This window comes from Danio rerio, chromosome 3, assembly GCF_052040795.2.
Source record: "Danio rerio strain M-AB ecotype USA chromosome 3, GRCz13ab, whole genome shotgun sequence".
NCBI classification, from domain to species: Eukaryota; Metazoa; Chordata; class Actinopteri; order Cypriniformes; family Danionidae; genus Danio; species Danio rerio.
The window spans coordinates 61,656,025-61,673,739 of NC_141023.1; positions in this window are offsets into that span (position 1 = coordinate 61,656,025).

Genomic DNA, 17,715 nt, shown 5'->3' on the forward strand with positions numbered 1-17,715 from the left:
GGACCATCATCATCATTTAATACAGTAAATTCACTAGTGTTGATCCTGGACCATCATCATCATTTTAATACAGTAAATTCACTAGTGTTGATCCTGGACCATCATCTTCATCATTTAATACAGTAAATTCACTAGTGTTGATCCTGGACCATCATCATCATTTAATACAGTAAATTCACTAGTGTTGATCCTGGACCATCATCATCATTTAATACAGTAAACTCACTAGTGTTGATCCTGGACCATCATAATCATTTAATACAGTAAATTCACTAGTGTTGATCCTGGACCATCATCATCATTTAATACAGTAAATTCACTAGTGTTGATCCTGGACCATCATCATCATCAATTAATATAGTAAATTCACTAGTGTTGATCCTGGACCATCATCATCATTTAATACAGTAAATTCACTAGTGTTGATCCTGGACCATCATCAGCATTTAATACAGTAAATTCACTAGTGTTGATCCTGGACCATCATCATCATTTAATACAGTAAATTCACTAGTGTTGATCCTGGACCATCATCATCATCAATTAATATAGTAAATTCACTAGTGTTGATCCTGGACCATCATCATCATTTAATACAGTAAATTCACTAGTGTTGATCCTGGACCATCATCAGCATTTAATACAGTAAATTCACTAGTGTTGATCCTGGACCATCATCATCATTTAATACAGTAAATTCACTATTGTTGATCCTGGACCATCATCATCATGTAATACAGTAAATTCACTATTGTTGATCCTGGACCATCATCATCATTTAATACAGTAAATTCACTATTGTTGATCCTGGACCATCATCATCATTTAATACAGTAAATTTACTAGTGTTGATCCTGGACCATCATCATCATTTAATACAGTAAACTCACTAGTGTTGATCCTGGACCATCATCATCATTTAATACAGTAAATTCACTAGTGTTGATCCTGGACCATCGTCATCATTTAATACAGTAAATTCACTATTGTTGATCCTGGACCATCATCATCATTTAATACAGTAAATTCACTAGTGTTGATCCTGGACCATCATCATCATCAATTAATATAGTAAATTCACTAGTGTTGATCCTGGACCATCATCATCATTTAATACAGTAAATTCACTAGTGTTGATCCTGGACCATCATCATCATTTAATACAGTAAATTCACTAGTGTTGATCCTGGACCATCATCATCATTTAATACAGTAAATTCACTAGTGTTGATCCTGGACCATCTTCATCATTTTAATACAGTAAATTCAATAGTGTTGATCCTGGACCATCATCATCATTTAATACAGTAAATTCACTAGTGTTGACCCTGGACCATCTTCATCATTTAATACAGTAAATTCACTAGTGTTGATCCTGGACCATCATCATCATTTAATACAGTAAATTCACTAGTGTTGATCCTGGACCATCATCATCATTTAATACAGTAAATTCACTAGTGTTGATCCTGGACCATCATCATCATTTAATACAGTAAATTCACTAGTGTTGATCCTGGACCATCATCATCATTTAATACAGTAAATTCACTATTGTTGATCCTGGACCATCATCATCATCTTCATCATTTATTACAGTAAATTCACTAGTGTTGATCCTGGACCATCATCTTAATTTAATACAGTAAATTCACTAGTGTTGATCCTGGACCATCATCATCATTTAATACAGTAAATTCACTAGTGTTGATCCTGGACCATCTTCATCATTTTAATACAGTAAATTCACTAGTGTTGATCGTGGACCATCTTCATCATTTTAATACAGTAAATTCACTAGTGTTGATCCTGGACCATCATCATCATCTTCATCATTTATTACAGTAAATTCACTAGTGTTGATCCTGGACCATCATCTTAATTTAATACAGTAAATTCACTAGTGTTGATCCTGGACCATCATCATCATTTAATACAGTAAATTCACTAGTGTTGATCCTGGACCATCTTCATCATTTTAATACAGTAAATTCACTAGTGTTGATCCTGGACCATCATCATCATTTAATACAGTAAATTCACTAGTGTTGATCGTCGACCATCATCTTCATCATTTAATACAGTAAATTCACTATTGTTGATCCTGGACCATCTTCATCATTTAATACAGTAAATTCACTAGTGTTGATCCTGGACCATCATCATCATTTAATACAGTAAATTCACTATTGTTGATCCTGGACCATCATCATCATTTAATATAGTAAATTCACTAGTGTTGATCCTGGACCATCATCATCATTTAATACAGTAAATTCACTATTGTTGATCCTGGACCATCTTCATCATTTTAATACAGTAAATTCACTAGTGTTGATCCTGGACCATCATCATCATTTAATATAGTAAATTCACTAGTGTTGATCCTGGACCATCATCTTCAACATTTAATACAGTAAATTCACTAGTGTTGATCCTGGACCATCATCATCATTTAATACAGTAAATTCACTATTGTTGATCCTGGACCATCATCATCATTTAATACAGTAAATTCACTAGTGTTGATCCTGGACCATCATCATCATTTAATACAGTAAATTCACTAGTGTTGATCCTGGGCCATCTTCATCATTTTAATACAGTAAATTCACTAGTGTTGATCCTGGACCATCATCATCATTTAATACAATAAATTCACTAGTGTTGATCCTGGACCATCATCAGCATTTAATACAGTAAATTCACTAGTGTTGATCCTGGACCATCATCTTCATCATTTAATACAGTAAATTCACTAGTGTTGATCCTGGACCATCTTCATCATTTAATACAGTAAATTCACTAGTGTTGATCCTGGACCATCATCTTCATCATTTAATACATTAAATTCACTAGTGTTGATCCTGGACCATCATCAGCATTTAATACAGTAAATTCACTAGTGTTGATCCTGGACCATCTTCATCATTTAATACAGTAAATTCACGAGTGTTGATCCTGGACCATCTTCATCATTTAATACAGTAAATTCACTAGTGTTGATCCTGGACCATCTTCATCATTTAATACAGTAAATTCACTAGTGTTGATCCTGGACCATCATCATCATTTAATACAGTAAATTCACTAGTGTTGATCCTGGACCATCATCATCATCATTTAATACAGTAAATTCACTAGTGTTGATCCTGGACCATCATCATCATTTAATACAGTAAATTCACTAGTGTTGATCCTGGACCATCATCTTCATCATTTAATACAGTAAATTCACTAGTGTTGATCCTGGACCATCATCATCATTTAATACAGTAAATTCACTATTGTTGATCCTGGACCATCATCATCATGTAATACAGTAAATTCACTATTGTTGATCCTGGACCATCATCATCATTTAATACAGTAAATTCACTAGTGTTGATCCTGGACCATCATCATCATTTAATACAGTAAACTCACTAGTGTTGATCCTGGACCATCATCATCATTTAATACAGTAAATTCACTAGTGTTGATCCTGGACCATCATCTTCATCATTTAATACAGTAAATTCACTAGTGTTGATCCTGGACCATCATCATCATTTAATACAGTAAATTCACTATTGTTGATCCTGGACCATCATCATCATTTAATACAGTAAATTCACTAGTGTTGATCCTGGACCATCATCATCATTTAATACAGTAAATTCACTAGTGTTGATCCTGGACCATCATCAGCATTTAATACAGTAAATTCACTAGTGTTGATCCTGGACCATCATCATCATTTAATACAGTAAATTCACTATTGTTGATCCTGGACCATCATCATCATGTAATACAGTAAATTCACTATTGTTGATCCTGGACCATCATCATCATTTAATACAGTAAATTCACTAGTGTTGATCCTGGACCATCATCATCATTTAATACAGTAAACTCACTAGTGTTGATCCTGGACCATCATCATCATTTAATACAGTAAATTCACTAGTGTTGATCCTGGACCATCATCATCATTTAATACAGTAAATTCACTATTGTTGATCCTGGACCATCATCATCATGTAATACAGTAAATTCACTATTGTTGATCCTGGACCATCATCATCATTTAATACAGTAAATTCACTAGTGTTGATCCTGGACCATCATCATCATTTAATACAGTAAACTCACTAGTGTTGATCCTGGACCATCATCATCATTTAATACAGTAAATTCACTATTGTTGATCCTGGACCATCATCATCATTTAATACAGTAAATTCACTAGTGTTGATCCTGGACCATCATCATCATCAATTAATATAGTAAATTCACTAGTGTTGATCCTGGACCATCATCATCATTTAATACAGTAAATTCACTAGTGTTGATCCTGGACCATCATCAGCATTTAATACAGTAAATTCACTAGTGTTGATCCTGGACCATCTTCATCATTTAATACAGTAAACTCACTAGTGTTGATCCTGGACCATCATCATCATTTAATACAGTAAATTCACTATTGTTGATCCTGGACCATCATCATCATGTAATACAGTAAATTCACTATTGTTGATCCTGGACCATCATCATCATTTAATACAGTAAATTCACTAGTGTTGATCCTGGACCATCATCATCATTTAATACAGTAAACTCACTAGTGTTGATCCTGGACCATCATCATCATTTAATACAGTAAATTCACTAGTGTTGATCCTGGACCATCATCATCATTTAATACAGTAAATTCACTAGTGTTGATCCTGGACCATCATCATCATTTAATACAGTAAATTCACTAGTGTTGATCCTGGACCATCATCATCATCAATTAATATAGTAAATTCACTAGTGTTGATCCTGGACCATCATCATCATTTAATACAGTAAATTCACTAGTGTTGATCCTGGACCATCATCATCATTTAATACAGTAAATTCACTAGTGTTGATCCTGGACCATCATCATCATCATTTAATACAGTAAATTCACTAGTGTTGATCCTGGACCATCATCATCATTTAATACAGTAAATTCACTAGTGTTGATCCTGGACCATCATCATCATTTAATACAGTAAACTCACTAGTGTTGATCCTGGACCATCATCATCATCATTTAATACAGTAAATTCACTAGTGTTGATCCTGGACCATCATCATCATCATTTAATACAGTAAATTCACTAGTGTTGATCCTGGACCATCATCATCATTTAATACAGTAAATTCACTATTGTTGATCCTGGACCATCATCATCATTTAATACAGTAAATTCACTAGTGTTGATCCTGGACCATCATCATTTAATACAGTAAATTCACTAGTGTTGATCCTGGACCATCTTCATCATTTAATACAGTAAATTCACTAGTGTTGATCCTGGACCATCATCATCATCTTCATCATTTATTACAGTAAATTCACTAGTGTTGATCCTGGACCATCATCATCATCATTTAATACAGTAAATTCACTATTGTTGATCCTGGACCATCTTCATCATTTTAATACAGTAAATTCACTAGTGTTGATCCTGGACCATCATCATCATTTAATATAGTAAATTCACTAGTGTTGATCCTGGACCATCATCATCATTTAATACAGTAAATTCACTAGTGTTGATCCTGGACCATCTTCATCATTTAATACAGTAAATTCACTAGTGTTGATCCTGGACCATCATCATCATTTAATACAGTAAATTCACTAGTGTTGATCCTGAACCATCATCATCATTTAATACAGTAAATTCACTAGTGTTGATCCTGGACCATCATCTTCATCATTTAATACAGTAAATTCACTATTGTTGATCCTGGACCATCTTCATCATTTAATACAGTAAATTCACTAGTGTTGATCCTGGACCATCATCATCATCATTTAATACAGTAAATTCACTAGTGTTGATCCTGGACCATCATCATCATTTAATACAGTAAACTCACTAGTGTTGATCCTGGACCATCATCTTCATCATTTAATACAGTAAATTCACTATTATTGATCCTGGACCATCATCTTCATCATTTAATACAGTAAATTCACTAGTGTTGATCCTGGACCATCATCATCATTTAATACAGTAAATTCACTAGTGTTGATCCTGGACCATCATCATCATTTAATACAGTAAATTCACTAGTGTTGATCCTGGACCATCATCATCATCATTTAATACAGTAAATTCACTAGTGTTGATCCTGGACCATCATCATCATTTAATACAGTAAATTCACTATTGTTGATCCTGGACCATCATCTTCATCCTTTAATACAGTAAATTCACTATTGTTGATCCTGGACCATCATCTTCATCATTTAATACAGTAAATTCACTAGTGTTGATCCTGGACCATCATCTTCATCATTTAATACAGTAAATTCACTAGTGTTGATCCTGGACCATCATCATCATTTAATACAGTAAATTCACTAGTGTTGATCCTGGACCATCATCATCATCATTTAATACAGTAAATTCACTAGTGTTGATCCTGGACCATCATCTTCATCATTTAATACAGTAAATTCACTAGTGTTGATCCTGGACCATCATCATCATTTAATACAGTAAATTCACTAGTGTTGATCCTGGACCATCATCATCATTTAATACAGTAAATTCACTAGTGTTGATCCTGGACCATCATCATCATTTAATACAGTAAATTCACTAGTGTTGATCCTGGACCATCATCATCATTTGATACAGTAAATTCACTAGTGTTGATCCTGGACCATCTTCATCATGTAATACAGTAAATTCACTAGTGTTGATCCTGGACCATCATCATCATTTAATACAGTAAATTCACTATTGTTGATCCTGGACCATCATCTTCATCATTTAATACAGTAAATTCACTATTGTTGATCCTGGACCATCATCATCATCATTTAATACAGTAAATTCACTAGTGTTGATCCTGGACCATCATCATCATCATTTAATACAGTAAATTCACTAGTGTTGATCCTGGACCATCATCTTCATCATTTAATACAGTAAATTCACTATTGTTGATCCTGGACCATCATCATCATGTAATACAGTAAATTCACTAGTGTTGATCCTGGACCATCATCATCATTTAATACAGTAAATTCACTAGTGTTGATCCTGGACCATCATCTTCATCATTTAATACAGTAAATTCACTAGTGTTGATCCTGGACCATCATCTTCATCATTTAATACAGTAAATTCACTAGTGTTGATCCTGGACCATCATCATCATTTAATACAGTAAATTCACTAGTGTTGATCCTGGACCATCATCATCATCATTTAATACAGTAAATTCACTAGTGTTGATCCTGGACCATCATCTTCATCATTTAATACAGTAAATTCACTATTGTTGATCCTGGACCATCATCATCCTTTAATACAGTAAATTCACTAGTGTTGATCCTGGACCATCATCTTCATCATTTAATACAGTAAATTCACTAGTGTTGATCCTGGACCATCATCTTCATCATTTAATACAGTAAATTCACTAGTGTTGATCCTGGACCATCATCATCATTTAATACAGTAAATTCACTAGTGTTGATCCTGGACCATCATCATCATCATTTAATACAGTAAATTCACTAGTGTTGATCCTGGACCATCATCTTCATCATTTAATACAGTAAATTCACTAGTGTTGATCCTGGACCATCATCTTCATCATTTAATACAGTAAATTCACTAGTGTTGATCCTGGACCATCATCATCATTTAATACAGTAAATTCACTAGTGTTGATCCTGGACCATCATCATCATTTGATACAGTAAATTCACTAGTGTTGATCCTGGACCATCATCATCATGTAATAAAGTAAATTCACTAGTGTTGATCCTGGACCATCATCATCATTTAATACAGTAAATTCACTAGTGTTGATCCTGGACCATCTTCATCATGTAATACAGTAAATTCACTAGTGTTGATCCTGGACCATCATCATCATTTAATACAGTAAATTCACTATTGTTGATCCTGGACCATCATCTTCATCATTTAATACAGTAAATTCACTATTGTTGATCCTGGACCATCATCATCATCATTTAATACAGTAAATTCACTAGTGTTGATCCTGGACCATCATCATCATCATTTAATACAGTAAATTCACTAGTGTTGATCCTGGACCATCATCTTCATCATTTAATACAGTAAATTCACTATTGTTGATCCTGGACCATCATCATCATGTAATACAGTAAATTCACTAGTGTTGATCCTGGACCATCATCATCATTTAATACAGTAAATTCACTAGTGTTGATCCTGGACCATCATCATCATCTTCATCATTTAATACAGTAAATTCACTATTGTTGATCCTGGACCATCTTCATCATTTTAATACAGTAAATTCACTAGTGTTGATCCTGGACCATCATCATCATCATTTAATACAGTAAATTCACTAGTGTTGATCCTGGACCATCATCTTCATCATTTAATACAGTAAATTCACTAGTGTTGATCCTGGACCATCATCATCATTTAATACAGTAAATTCACTAGTGTTGATCCTGGACCATCATCATCATTTAATACAGTAAATTCACTAGTGTTGATCCTGGACCATCTTCATCATTTAATACAGTAAATTCACTAGTGTTGATCCTGGACCATAATCATCATTTAATACAGTAAATTCACTAGTGTTGATCCTGGACCATCATCATCATGTAATACAGTAAATTCACTAGTGTTGATCCTGGACCATCATCATCATTTAATACAGTAAATTCACTAGTGTTGATCCTGGATCATCATCATCATTTGATACAGTAAATTCACTAGTGTTGATCCTGGGCCATCTTCATCATGTAATACAGTAAATTCACTAGTGTTGATCCTGGACCATCATCATCATTTAATACAGTAAATTCACTATTGTTGATCCTGGACCATCATCTTCATCATTTAATACAGTAAATTCACTATTGTTGATCCTGGACCATCATCATCATTTAATACAGTAAATTCACTAGTGTTGATCCTGGACCATCATCATCATTTAATACAGTAAATTCACTAGTGTTGATCCTGGACCATCTTCTTAATTTAATACAGTAAATTCACTAGTGTTGATCCTGGACCATCTTCATCATTTAATACAGTAAATTCACTAGTGTTGATCCTGGACCATCATCATCATCATTTAATACAGTAAATTAACTAGTGTTGATCCTGGACCATCATCATCATCATTTAATACAGTAAATTCACTAGTGTTGATCCTGGACCATCATCATCATCATTTAATACAGTAAATTCACTAGTGTTGATCCTGGACCATCATCATCATCATTTAATACAGTAAATTCACTAGTGTTGATCCTGGACCATCATCTTCATTATTTAATACAGTAAATTCACTATTGTTGATCCTGGACCATCATCATCATGTAATACAGTAAATTCACTAGTGTTGATCCTGGACCATCATCATCATTTAAGACAGTAAATTCACTAGTGTTGATCCTGGACCATCATCATCATCTTCATCATTTATTACAGTAAATTCACTAGTGTTGATCCTGGACCATCATCATCATCTTCATCATTTATTACAGTAAATTCACTAGTGTTGATCCTGGACCATCATCATCATTTAATACAGTAAATTCACTAGTGTTGATCCTGGACCATCATCATCATTTAATACAGTAAATTCACTATTGTTGATCCTGGACCATCATCATCATTTAATACAGTAAATTCACTAGTTTTGATCCTGGACCATCTTCATCATTTAATACAGTAAATTCACTAGTGTTGATCCTGGACCATCTTCGTCATTTAATACAGTAAATTCACTAGTGTTGATCCTGGACCATCTTCATCATTTAATACAGTAAATTCACTATTGTTGATCCTGGACCATCTTCATCATTTAATACAGTAAATTCACTAGTGTTGATCCTGGACCATCTTCATCATTTAATACAGTAAATTCACTAGTGTTGATCCTGGACCATCTTCATCATTTAATACAGTAAATTCACTAGTGTTGATCCTGGACCATCATCATCATATAATACAGTAAATTCACTAGTGTTGATCCTGGACCATCATCATCATTTAATACAGTAAATTCACTAGTGTTGATCCTGGACCATCATCATCATTTAATACAGTAAATTCACTAGTGTTGATCCTGGACCATCATCATCATTTAATACAGTAAATTCACTAGTGTTGATCCTGGACCATCATCTTCATCATTTAATACAGTAAATTCACTAGTGTTGATCCTGGACCATCTTCATCATTTATTACAGTAAATTCACTAGTGTTGATCCTTGACCATCATCATCATTTAATACAGTAAATTCACTAGTGTTGATCCTGGACCATTATCTTCATTTAATACAGTAAATTCACTAGTGTTGATCCTGGACCATTATCTTCATTTAATACAGTAAATTCACTAGTGTTGATCCTTGACCATCATCATCATTTAATACAGTAAATTCACTAGTGTTGATCCTGGACCATTATCTTCATTTAATACAGTAAATTCACTAGTGTTTATCCTGGACCATCTTCATTATTTAATACAGTAAATTCACTAGTGTTGATCCTGGACCATCATCATCATTTAATACAGTAAATTCACTAGTGTTGATCCTAGACCATCATCATCATTTAATACAGTAAATTCACTAGTGTTGATCCTGGACCATCTTCATCATTTAATACAGTAAATTCACTAGTGTTGATCCTGGACCATCATCATCATTTAATACAGTAAATTCACAAGTGTTGATCCTGGACCATCATCATCATTTAATACAATAAATTCACTATTGTTGATCCTGGACCATCATCATCATTTAATACAGTAATTTCACTAGTGTTGATCCTGGACCATCATCATCATTTAATACAGTAAATTCACTAGTGTTGATCCTGGACCATCATCATCATTTAATACAGTAAATTCACTAGTGTTGATCCTGGACCATCATCATCATTTAATACAGTAAATTCACTAGTGTTGATCCTGGACCATCATCTTCATCATTTAATACAGTAAATTCACTAGTGTTGATCCTGGACCATCTTCATCATTTATTACAGTAAATTCACTAGTGTTGATCCTGGACCATCATCATCATTTTAATACAGTAAATTCACTAGTGTTGATCCTGGACCATCATCATCATTTAATACAGTAAATTCACTAGTGTTGATCCTGGACCATCATCATCATTTAATACAGTAAATTCACTAGTGTTGATCCTGGACCATCATCATCATTTAATACAGTAAATTCACTAGTGTTGATCCTGGACCATCATCTTCATCATTTAATACAGTAAATTCACTAGTGTTGATCCTGGACCATCATCATCATTTAATACAGTAAATTCACTAGTGTTGATGCTGGACCATCATCTTCATCATTTAATACAGTAAATTCACTAGTGTTGATCCTGGACCATCTTCATCATTTAATACAGTAAATTCACTAGTGTTGATCCTGGACCATCTTCATCATTTAATACAGTAAATTCACTAGGGTTGATCCTGGACCATCATCTTCATCATTTAATACAGTAAATTCACTAGTGTTGATCCTGGACCATCATCAACATTTAATACAGTAAATTCACTAGTGTTGATCCTGGACATCATCATCATATAATACAGTAAATTCACTAGTGTTGATCCTGGACCATCATCTTCATTTAATACAATAAATTCACTAGTGTTGATCCTGGACCATCATCATCATTTATTACAGTAAATTCACTAGTGTTGATCCTGGACCATCTTCATCATTTTAATACAGTAAATTCACTAGTGTTTATCCTGGACCATCATCATCATTTAATACAGTAAATTCACTAGTGTTGATCCTGGACCATCATCATCATTTTAATACAGTAAATTCACTAGTGTTGATCCTGGACCATCATCAACATTTAATACAGTAAATTCACTAGTGTTGATCCTGGACCATCTTCATCATTTAATACAGTAAATTCACTAGTGTTGATCCTGGACCATCATCATCATTTAATACAGTAAATTCACTATTGTTGATCCTGGACCATCTTCATCATTTAATACAGTAAATTCACTAGTGTTGATCCTGGACCATCATCATCATTTAATACAGTAAATTCACTAGTGTTGATTCTGGACCATCTTCATCATTAAATACAGTAAATTCACTAGTGTTATTTCTGGACCATCTTCATCATTTAATACAGTAAATTCACTAGTGTTGATTCTGGACCATCTTCATCATTAAATACAGTAAATTCACTAGTGTTATTTCTGGACCATCTTCATCATTTAATACAGTAAATTCACTAGTGTTGATCCTGGACCATCATCATCATTTAATACAGTAAATTCACTAGTGTTGATCCTGGACCATCTTCATCATTTAATACAGTAAATTCACTAGTGTTGACCCTGGACCATCATCATCATTTAATACAGTAAATTCACTATTGTTGACCCTGGACCATCATCATCATTTAATACAGTAAATTCACTAGTGTTGATCCTGGACCATCATCATCATCATTTAATACAGTAAATTCACTAGTGTTGATCCTGGACCATCTTCATCATTTAATACAGTAAATTCACTATTGTTGATCCTGGACCATCTTCATCATTTAATACAGTAAATTCACTAGTGTTGATCCTGGACCATCATCATCATCATTTAATACAGTAAATTCACTAGTGTTGATCCTGGACCATCATCATCATCATTTAATACAGTAAATTCACTAGTGTTGATCCTGGACCATCATCATCATTTAATACAGTAAATTCACTAGTGTTGATCCTGGACCATCATCATCATGTAATACAGTAAATTCACTAGTGTTAATCCTGGACCATCATCATCATTTAATACAGTAAATTCACTAGTGTTGATCCTGGACCATCATCATCATCTTCATCATTTATTACAGTAAATTCACTAGTGTTGATCCTGGACCATCATCTTCATTTAATACAGTAAATTCACTAGTGTTGATCCTGGACCATCATCATCATCTTCATCATTTATTACAGTAAAATCACTAGTGTTGATCCTGGACCATCATCTTCATCATTTAATACAGTAAATTCACTAGTGTTGATCCTTGACCATCATCATCATTTAATACAGTAAATTCACTAGTGTTGATCCTGGACCATCATCATCATTTAATACAGTAAATTCACTAGTGTTGATCCTGGACCATCTTCATCATTTAATACAGTAAATTCACTAGTGTTGATCCTGGACCATAATCATCATTTAATACAGTAAATTCACTAGTGTTGATCCTGGACCATCATCATCATGTAATAAAGTAAATTCACTAGTGTTGATCCTGGACCATCATCATCATTTGATACAGTAAATTCACTAGTGTTGATCCTGGGCCATCTTCATCATTTGATACAGTAAATTCACTAGTGTTGATCCTGGGCCATCTTCATCATGTAATAAAGTAAATTCACTAGTGTTGATCCTGGACCATCATCATCATTTAATACAGTAAATTCACTATTGTTGATCCTGGACCATCATCTTCATCATTTAATACAGTAAATTCACTATTGTTGATCCTGGACCATCATCATCATTTAATACAGTAAATTCACTAGTGTTGATCCTGGACCATCATCATCATTTAATACAGTAAATTCACTATTGTTGATCCTGGACCATCATCTTCATCATTTAATACAGTAAATTCACTATTGTTGATCCTGGACCATCATCATCATTTAATACAGTAAATTCACTAGTGTTGATCCTGGACCATCTTCTTAATTTAATACAGTAAATTCACTAGTGTTGATCCTGGACCATCTTCATCATTTAATACAGTAAATTCACTAGTGTTGATCCTGGACCATCATCATCATCATTTAATACAGTAAATTAACTAGTGTTGATCCTGGACCATCATCATCATCATTTAATACAGTAAATTCACTAGTGTTGATCCTGGACCATCATCATCATCATTTAATACAGTAAATTCACTAGTGTTGATCCTGGACCATCATCTTCATCATTTAATACAGTAAATTCACTATTGTTGATCCTGGACCATCATCATCATGTAATACAGTAAATTCACTAGTGTTGATCCTGGACCATCATCATCATTTAATACAGTAAATTCACTAGTGTTGATCCTGGACCATCATCATCATCTTCATCATTTATTACAGTAAATTCACTAGTGTTGATCCTGGACCATCATCATCATTTAATACAGTAAATTCACTAGTGTTGATCCTGGACCATCATCATCATTTAATACAGTAAATTCACTATTGTTGATCCTGGACCATCATCATCATTTAATACAGTAAATTCACTAGTTTTGATCCTGGACCATCTTCATCATTTAATACAGTAAATTCACTAGTGTTGATACTGGACCATCTTCATCATTTAATACAGTAAATTCACTAGTGTTGATCCTGGACCATCATCATCATTTAATACAGTAAATTCACTAGTGTTGATCCTGGACCATCATCATCATTTAATACAGTAAATTCACTATTGTTGATCCTGGACCTTCATCATCATTTAATACAGTAAATTCACTAGTGTTGATCCTGGACCATCATCATCATTTAATACAGTAAATTCACTAGTGTTGATCCTGGACCATCATCATCATCTTCATCATTTATTACAGTAAATTCACTAGTGTTGATCCTGGACCATCATCATCATTTAATACAGTAAATTCACTAGTGTTGATCCTGGACCATCATCATCATTTAATACAGTAAATTCACTATTGTTGATCCTGGACCATCATCATCATTTAATACAGTAAATTCACTAGTTTTGATCCTGGACCATCTTCATCATTTAATACAGTAAATTCACTAGTGTTGATCCTGGACCATCATCATCATTTAATACAGTAAATTCACTAGTGTTGATCCTGGACCATCATCATCATTTAATACAGTAAATTCACTAGTGTTGATCCTGGACCATCATCATCATTTAATACAGTAAATTCACTATTGTTGATCCTGGACCATCATCATCATTTTAATACAGATGATGATGGTCCAGGATCAACACTAGTGAATTTACTGTATTAAATGATGATGATGGTCCAGGATCAACACTAGTGAATTTACTGTATTAAATGATGAAGATGGTCCAGGATCAACACTAGTGAATTTACTGTATTAAATGATGATGATGGTCCAGGATCAACACTAGTGAATTTACTGTATTAAATGATGATGATGGTCCAGGATCAACACTAGTGAATTTACTGTATTAAATGATGATGATGGTCCAGGATCAACACTAGTGAATTTACTGTATTAAATGATGATAATGGTCCAGGATCAACACTAGTGAATTTACTGTATTAAATGATGATGATGATGGTCCAGGATCAACACTAGTGAATTTACTGTATTAAATGATGAAGATGATGGTCCAGGATCAACACTAGTGAATTTACTGTATTAAATGATGATGATGGTTCAGGATGAACACTAGTGAATTTACTGTATTAAATGATGAAGATGGTCCAGGATCAACACTAGTGAATTTACTGTATTAAATGATGATGATGGTCCAGGATCAAAACTAGTGAATTTACTGTATTAAATGATGAAGATGGTCCAGGATCAACACTAGTGAATTTACTGTATTAAATGATGATGATGATGGTCCAGGATCAACAATAGTGAATTTACTGTATTAAATGATGATGATGATGGTCCAGGATCAACAATAGTGAATTTACTGTATTAAATGATGAAGATGGTCCAGGATCAACACTAGTGAATTTACTGTATTTAATGATGATGATGATGGTCCAGGATCAACACTAGTGAATTTACTGTATTAAATGATGAAGATGGTCCAGGATCAACACTAGTGAATTTACTGTATTAAATGATGATGATGGTCCAGGATCAACACTAGTGTATTTACTATATTAAAATGATGATGATGGTCCAGGATCAACACTAGTGAAATACAGTAAATTCACTAGTGTTGATTCTGCACCATCTTCATCATTTAATACAGTAAATTCACTATTGTTGATCCTGGACCATCATCATAATTTAATACAGTAAATTCACTAGTGTTGATCCTGGACCATCATCATCATCATTTAATACAGTAAATTCACTATTGTTGATCCTGGACCATCATCATCATTTAATACAGTAAATTCACTAGTGTTGATCCTGGACCATCTTCATCATTTTAATACAGTAAATTCACTAGTGTTGATCCTGGACCATCTTCATCATTTAATACAGTAAATTCACTAGTGTTGATCCTGGACCATCTTCATCATTTAATACAGTAAATTCACTAGTGTTGATCCTGGACCATCATCATCATTTAATACAGTAAATTCACTAGTGTTGATCCTGGACCATCTTCATCATTTAATACAGTAAATTCACTAGTGTTGATCCTGAACCATCATCATCATTTAATACAGTAAATTCACTAGTGTTGATCCTGGACCATCATCTTCATCATTTTAATACAGTAAATTCACTAGTGTTAATCCTGGACCATCATCATCATGTAATACAGTAAATTCACTATTGTTGATCCTGGACCATCATCTTCATTTAATACAGTAAATTCACTAGTGTTGATCCTGGACCATCATCATCATTTAATACAGTAAATTAACTATTGTTGATCCTGGACCATCATCATCATTTAATACAGTAAATTCACTAGTGTTGATCCTTGACCATCATCATCATTTAATACAGTAAATTCACTAGTGTTGATCCTTGACCATCATCATCATTTAATACAGTAAATTCACTAGTGTTGATCCTGGACCATCTTCATCATTTAATACAGTAAATTCACTAGTGTTGATCCTGGACCATCTTCATCATTTAATACAGTAAATTCACTAGTTTTGATCCTGGACCATCTTCATCATTTAATACAGTAAATTCACTAGTGTTGATCCTGGACCATCATCATCATTTAACACAGTAAATTAACTAGTGTTGATCCTGGACCATCATCATCAATTAATACAGTAAATTCACTAGTGTTGATCCTGGACCATCATCATCATTTAATACAGTAAATTCACTAGTGTTGATCCTGGACCATCTTCATCATTTAATACAGTAAATTCACTAGTGTTGATCCTGGACCATCATCATCATTTAATACAGTAAATTCACTAGTGTTGATCCTGGACCATCTTCATCATTTAATACAGTAAATTCACTAGTGTTGATCCTGGACCATCTTCATCATTTAATACAGTAAATTCACTAGTGTTGATCCTGGACCATCTTCATCATTTAATACAGTAAATTCACTAGTGTTGATCCTGGACCATCTTCATCATTTAATACAGTAAATTCACTAGTTTTGATCCTGGACCATCTTCATCATTTAATACAGTAAATTCACTAGTGTTGATCCTGGACCATCATCATCATTTAACACAGTAAATTAACTAGTGTTGATCCTGGACCATCATCATCAATTAATACAGTAAATTCACTAGTGTTGATCCTGGACCATCATCATCATTTAATACAGTAAATTCACTAGTGTTGATCCTGGTCCATCATCATCAATTAATACAGTAAATTCACTAGTGTTGATCCTGGACCATCTTCATCATTTAATACAGTAAATTCACTAGTGTTGATCCTGGACCATCTTCATCATTTAATACAGTAAATTCACTAGTGTTGATCCTGGACCATCTTC